The following is a 7342-nucleotide window of genomic DNA, read 5'->3' as shown; positions in this document are numbered from 1 at the left end:
TCTCTCTCTCTCTCTCTCTCTCTCTCTCTCTCTGCAAAGCCTCTTTCTCTTCCCCCTCCCCTCTTTCTCCTTCTCCATTGGAGGCTCAATCACATTATAACTCGAGCTCCAGGGAATCGGATACCCTCTTCTGACCTCTGCAGCCACCAGGCATGCACCTAGTATGCACTATGCATACAGGCGTATATGCATGAAAAGCATACATATTAAATTAAATATATAGCTATATGAAAGTTGGGTGTATCTATTTGTGTCTATAATATCAACACTGAAAAGTAGATATCTGGAGAGTTTGATGGCCAGACAGTCTAAGCAAAAGGACAAACTTTTGGATCAGGGAGAGACTGTCTCAAGACAATATTTGTGAAAGCAATAAAGACTCTGAAATCTTGCTCTGACCTCTGCAGGAGCACTCATGGACATAGGCACATAGGCGTGTTTGCACGATGATATGTGTGTTACACAAACACATACATATATCACTTACTCATACAAACATACATATACACACACATCACACACATACACACACATACATTTTGGTTTTTGTTTTTGGGGGTTTTCTTTTGAGGCAGGGTTTCTCTGTGTAATCCTGACTTGTCTTGGAACTCACTCTGTAGTCCAGGCTGGCCTCAAACGCAGCGACTGCCTGCCTGCCTGCCTCTGCCTCCTGGGATTAAAGGCGTGTCCCATCACTACCCAGCTCAGGTTTTATTTTTTAAATTGGAAGTTCTGAAATTTCTCTGAGTGACCTACATCTAGAAGAACACATCTGATTTAGACAGGAACATTTCCCCGGAGTGTTGGAAGAATCTGATTATAAATAAGATGATTATTACAGGTAATTACTGCTTGAGAAATTTGTCCTTCCTTGACTTACGAAGAGCAGGAAGAGAAGGGACTTATCCAAACAGGTGCCACAGAGGAAACAGGAATGGCGACTTCCTAGCCGATACACTCCACGCTCCACTAATTTTAGCTAACAACATTAGGAATGCTTCTTTGTCGCCCAGGCTAGCTTCCTGTGGTTCTCACAAGTGCTTAGGGATGTGATAGTTCCTGACACAGCATCTTGGCCACACCTGATTCTCATCTGTACAAAGGTGGTAATTCCATACTCAAAATTACAGAATTATTTATTCATTAAAAATCAAATGCGTTCCACTCTGGTTAGTTAGGGCTCCAGCTTCCAAGCCTGCTGATATCCGAGAAACGCATCTGTACAAGGAGTCTGGTAGGATGCTAAGAAGAGTGGCTGCACCTTATGTTGGACACAGAAGAGAGACATCCTGGTCCTAGAGGCCACCCCAGTGCAGTGCCCCTAAACAAGAAATTTCCAGATATGAGCTGGCTCCTCACGGAAACCTAACCCGCAGTTCTCCTCTCTGCTAAGGCTTAGCTACAGGAACACAGGAAGTTTCCATGGCTCAGAGTGATTCCTTCTGTCAGCGCTGCAGAACTTCTGGAAGTTGCCTGTCTTTCTGCTCTTATCTTTCCATTCTCCTTCGCTGCTGGGGACTGAGCCTTTGCCTCTGAGCTTGCCCTAGATTCCTCATTCCGAAGGCATGTTCAGGGAGAGATCTTATTCATCCTGGCTCAGCCAGGAAAGAAGCCCATACTGCTGGAGAGGTCTAGAATTAATCCCTAGCCTCTCCTTGCTCCACTTTCTCCCAGCTGGCTAAATTAAGCAATAATCCTAAAAGGGAATTTCAAGCTGTTTGTGTCTCTCTACCTCCACCCCACTCTACCCTGCACACCCTGTTTAGGGAGGGAGAGGGCAAAGCCCTTGGACCAGAGTAATCTGTTTCTAACCCACTTCCATTCTCAGGGATTACTTGTGGGGGGAGGGAGAGGGAACAAGAAATAAATCAAAGCCTCAGTGCTGGGAAGAGAGGAGGAGGAGGAGACTCCAGCGAGGCCCTGAAGGGCTTTAGGCGCGGGATTCCTGTGTCTGGGAGCTCCTACCCTCCCCAGGTCCAAAAGGCTGGAAAGCAGAGCATTTGGGTTTGGCAGTAATAGGCACAAGAGTGGAAAAGTTCATGGCTTGTGGGCAGATGAAGGTAAAAACTGTCCCTGCTCCTGTTTACAAGTTTCATGTCTTCATCTGCTCTCAACACATGGATAAAGCCAGCCTATTAGCAAATAAGAACTAATAAGGGGGTAAAAAAATGTTCTCTCTGGGGACAAAGGAAACAGGGCCCCACTATTTCTGGCTTCCGCTTGTCCTGTGGCCTTAGACAAGTCACTTTGCATTTCTGATCACTAACTTGTCCTTAGTAGAACAAAAAAGGGGGGGGGGGGTTGGGGGCTTTCTCATGACTCTTAAAAGCCCAGATTCCCAAGTGATGTGACTCTCCTTCTATGCATAATGAACGAAGGCAGGAGCCCAGGAGCATGGACCAGCTGACTCTCGTGGGCCTCGTGTGACTCTACGTCAGTCAGGCGCTTGACTCGCACTGTCTCTAACCTGCACCCCATCCCCATTCTCACAGACACGCACCAGCACTCCACCCTCCCACCCCATTCCTGGCAACCAAACGCGCACATTCTTTTGAGACGTTCTCCAGCAGCTGGACGTACGCTAATGCGGAAAACTTCCACTAGAGGGTACCAGGGCTGCGCTGGGATCTCAGATCTCCAGACCCGAGCAAGTCCGGACTTGTAAATCTCTGCTTTGGAAAGCACAGAGCTCTCTCTATTCAGTGCACTTTGGTCTGATGGACTCCAACGGGGGGGTTCTGGCGACTGATACGGACCTTGCATGTATGATTTCCAAATTCTGTGAGCAAATTACTTAAACCTGCGGTGGCCCCATACCCTTTGGTGAAATGGGGATTGCAAAACTCGACTTCATACGGAGTGACAGTGTTACGTATCTTGTGACTGTATAGCGCGGATGACTGCGTTATTTCCGTGCTAGAGAAAAGTTTTGAGATTTGCTGCCGACAGGGAATCTTGTTGTTATAGTAGATGGGCTCGCAGGAGCCTGGAGTCCCTCCACACAGAAGTGTGGTCCTTTGTCATTTTCTTCAGCCTTACAGTTTTGCGCGCCTATGCCGCTGGTTAGTTCTGTCTTGTCCTTCAGCCACATCTCAGCACCACAGCGCCTAAACACATTGCTTCTCTGACTTTTATCTTGGTTTTCATGGAGGTGAGTTAAATATCCACTCCCCACTCACGCCTCCGTGAAAACCCTCTTTGATTTCCGCCTTGTTTGCTGAGCTGCCACATACGTGCCTAGCTCTGGCCTTCCCTGTCCCTCTCTTCTCTCTTCGATTCCCTTCTGGAGATTCTTGAACGAGTGAAGGTTTGGGAAAGGGGGAGGGACAGAGTGTCCAGGGCTTGCGTGTCAGTAGACACGTTACAGCCGCAGGGCAGCCCCGGGGTGAAACCACAAGAGAGAGGGAGGCCCCAGGGTAGGCAGCTGACCGACCCGCCCCCTTTGGCTCCTGCCTTTGCTGTCTCACCCCAGAATTCTCCTGGCAGGAGTGGGAGAAGTTGGTATCGAGTCCTTGAGCCCTGACTCATTCTCTGCCCTAGCTGGGTGCTCCTCAGTTATATCTCTCCAAGGATCTCCCCCGGGCTCTGGGTTAGCCACATGGCTATGTCACCTCAGACAGGAAACACCCGAGAAGCTGAGACATACTACCTACTCATTTAATTCCCATCTGGGGGACCCCAACAAACTTAAAGTTTGTACTGGTGGCTTTAAAACGAACAAACCCATCCTATATTGCTACATTAAGGATTTGGTATTTTTCAGATTGCTTCAAACAATCATACTTAACTTTATTTAAAAAAAAAAAAAAGTATAAAAGAAGTTGTGCAGGAGAAGGGGGAGGGGAAATGGGTGGGGCCAGGAAGTAACACAGTGACTCAGGGCCCTATCTAGGCACGTAACTCAGGTCTCCCAACCCAACTATAAACTACATTCCTTTCCTTTACTGACTTACTCACAGACCATAACTGATATTCTGGCTTTCTGGATGTTATAAAAATGTTCTCTCTTATGTTGCCAAATTAAGTTCTGTAGGTTCAATAGAAAACCAATTGTCTTACACCTCCCAACTCAATATGTCCATTTTGCTATTTGTCCTGTGTAAAATGTGAGCTAGACATGTAATTCCTCCTCCGCAAGTTGTCGAAAACACTTAGATGCACGCACGGAGACTGGTGTAGCAGTCGGCCGTGGTGAGGTGGCATTTTAGGGGACTGGAGGTCGGATTCTTGTGCCACAGAATCATTGTCTTTCCCCCTTTCTTCCTTAATTTTTTGTTTTGTTTTTCTTTTTCGTCGTTGTTTTGGTTTTGGTATTTTCTTTTCTTTTTTCTTTTTAATTTTGTTTTGTTTTGGGATTTTCAACGTAGAGTTTCTCTATGTAGTCCTGCCTGTCCTTGGAACTTCCTTGTAGACGAGATTACAGGTGTGCACCACCATGCTTGGCTTGAGAATTATTTTCTTACCTTCCCATTATTTAAAGGTTCCAATCTTTTCTAAACTAGGGCTGAGCTTCCTAAAGCCATTAGCTGGTTTCCGGGAAAGTCCATTTTATCATTATCCTTTGGCAGAGGGAGTGGAGTCGCCGCGCACAAGCCAGGACATCTATCCCAGAGCTTTCCAATCCGGAAGAGAGTTTCAGAATTTCCAGAAGGGCTGCCTAATGGGGTGCAGCGGTGAGCAAACCATAGACAAGAAAATCATGAAGCTGGAACCCTAAACCTCATTCATGGTCTGAAAACAAAATCAAAGTCTGGGGACAGGGCCCAGCATTGCGGTACCTCTGTGTGCTCCCGACCCTTTGATGGAATTTCTTGCTCCTTGATTCATCTTTCGATTTTTTTGTCCAGACTGGGGTTCTCGGTGAATCCCAGACTTAAACTTGTGATCTTTCTGCCTTAGCCTTTCGAGTGCTAGGACTACAGATGTTCGCCTCATACCTGGCTAGGTTTTTTTTTTAATCTTTCCTATGTGTTTACCTATCCCTACTACTTCCACATGTATGAGTATTTGGCCTCCACCTATGTCTGTGTACCAACATGTCTGGTGTCCACAAGAACCAGAAGAGGGCATCAGATCCCCTGGAACTGGAATTACAGATGGTTGTGAGCAATGATGCGGGTGTTGGGAATCGAACCTGGGTCTCCTCAGGAAGAACAACCAGTGCCCTTGTATACAGAGCCACCTCCTCAGCCCTATTCGTGCCGGTCCTGGCTGGCCTGGATCTCTGTGTAGACCAGGCTGGCCTGAAACTTTGCAGAGAATCCCCTGCTTCTGCCTCCCCAGTGCAGGGACCAAAAGCGTGTGCCACCGTCCCTGACTCTTACACCACAGTATGCATGGAAAAGCAGGGTGACAGAATGACAAGAACTTCCTTATAACCTGTATTCCACAGAAGGACACTGGAGCCTAGGAATTTGGATGCTGTTTCTGTTTCTTTTCATTTTTTTTTTTTTTAGATTTATTTATTTATTATATGTAAGTACACTGTAGCTGTCTTCAGACACTCCAGAAGAGGGAGGGGGTGAGATCTCATTATAAATAAATGGTTGTGAGCCACCATGTGGTTGCTGGGATTTGAACTCAGGACCTTCAGAAAAGAAGTTAGTGCTCTTAACCACTGAGCCATCTCTCTAGCCCCGGAATGCTGGGGGGGGTTTATGCATTTTTTTTTAATGCTTTTTTTTTTTTTTCTGGGAAGAAGGCCCACATTTTTTTAAGCCGTGTTCTATGATCAAATTACACTACTCTGTGTGGTAGAATACATGCTTAGTATACACAAGGTCCTGTATTTCTTCCTCATCATAGGGAAAAAAAAGAAATATTCAAATATATGGTTCTATCATGAAATTCAGCGTGTATTTGGTTTTCGGTTTGTTCTGTACTGTCTTTCCAGAATAAGTCTGGAAAGCCAAATTAATTTGGGGATCTGGGAAATGACTTCCTTCAGAAATGAGTAGGACTGGCGAGATGGCTCAGTGGTTAAGAGCACACTGGTTGCTCTTCCAGAGGTCCTGAGTTCAATTCCCAGCAACCACATGGTGGCTCACAACCATCTGTAATGGGATCCAATGTTCTCTTCTGGTGTGCATGATGACAGCAACAGTGTACTCATATGCATTAAATAAATAAATAAATAAATAAATAAGAATAATATAATATCTCACTAGCAAGGCCACGGGTAAATTAACATTGCCTAGGAATTGAGATATAATGCCATTCTTTTTTTTTCTTCTTTTTTTTTTTTTTTTAGTCAAGGTCTTGCTGTGAAGCCCAGGCTGGTCTCAAATTTACCAACCCCCCTGCCTGCGACTCCTAAGAGCTGGGACTATACAGGTATTTTGTTTATGATAGTTGCTCTCCCTTCTCTGTCTCTCCATCTCTGTCTCTCCACACGGCTCTCCCTGCCTGCTTCCAGCTCCAACCAGTGTCCCTCTGTCTCCTTCCAAGTCTCTGCAGATCTGCCTTCCAGGAAGTTCTGCCCCAGTACTTCCTGCCCCAACTTCAGCTGCCATCTCTTTATTATGCAAAAAGTCACATTCCCTGCTCTACTTGTAGGCTGAGGACAAGAAGGTCACGTTCCCCACAGATTGCCTTGCTTTTAGAGGCAGGTGAAGAAGTGACATTCATACATCCTGCTAGTCGGGGTGTTGCGGGCTCCAAATAATTACTGAAACACAAGAACACTTTTTTTATAGCCAGAAAATACAATTTTTGTGGGTGACCCCAGCTTGAGTTCTTTTGGGGGGTTTTTTGGTTTCTTTTCTTTTTTTGTTTTTTCGAGACAGGGTTTCTCTGTGTAGCTTTGGCTGTCCTGGAACTCACTTTGTAGACCAGGCTGGCCTCAAACTCAGAAATCCTCCTGCCTCTGCCTCCCAAGTGCTGGGATTAAAGGCGTGTGCCACCACTGCCCCACTTGAAATCCTACTTTTATCATCTGTCAGTCTATTATCTTCAAATAAGCACAAAAACAACTTTGACTTTAAAAGTACTAGGGCAGTACTGCCGAAGCTCCTTTCCCCCACTCTTCCCTCCCTCTTTCTCTCCTTCTACCCCTCCCTCCTTCCATCCCTCCTTCCTTCTTTCCCTCCCTCCTTCCCTCCCTCGCTCCTTCCCTCCTTCCCTCCCTCCTTCCTCCTTCCCTCCCTCCTTCCTTCCCTCCTTCCTTCCATCCCTCCTTCCTTCTTTCCCTCCCTCCTTCCCTCCCTCCTTCCTTCCCTCCCTCTTTCCTTCCATCCCTTCCTCCTTCTTCCCTCCTTCCTTCCTCCTTCCATCCCTCCTTCCATCCTTCCCTCCCTTCTTCCTCCTTCCCTCCCTTCTTCCTTCCATCCCTCCTTCCTTTTTT

The sequence above is a fragment of the Mus pahari genome, chromosome 14, assembly GCF_900095145.1.
Source record: "Mus pahari chromosome 14, PAHARI_EIJ_v1.1, whole genome shotgun sequence".
Lineage (NCBI taxonomy): Eukaryota > Metazoa > Chordata > Mammalia > Rodentia > Muridae > Mus > Mus pahari.
The sequence above is the reverse complement of the archived record's forward strand: the minus strand, read 5'-3'. Positions refer to the sequence as shown.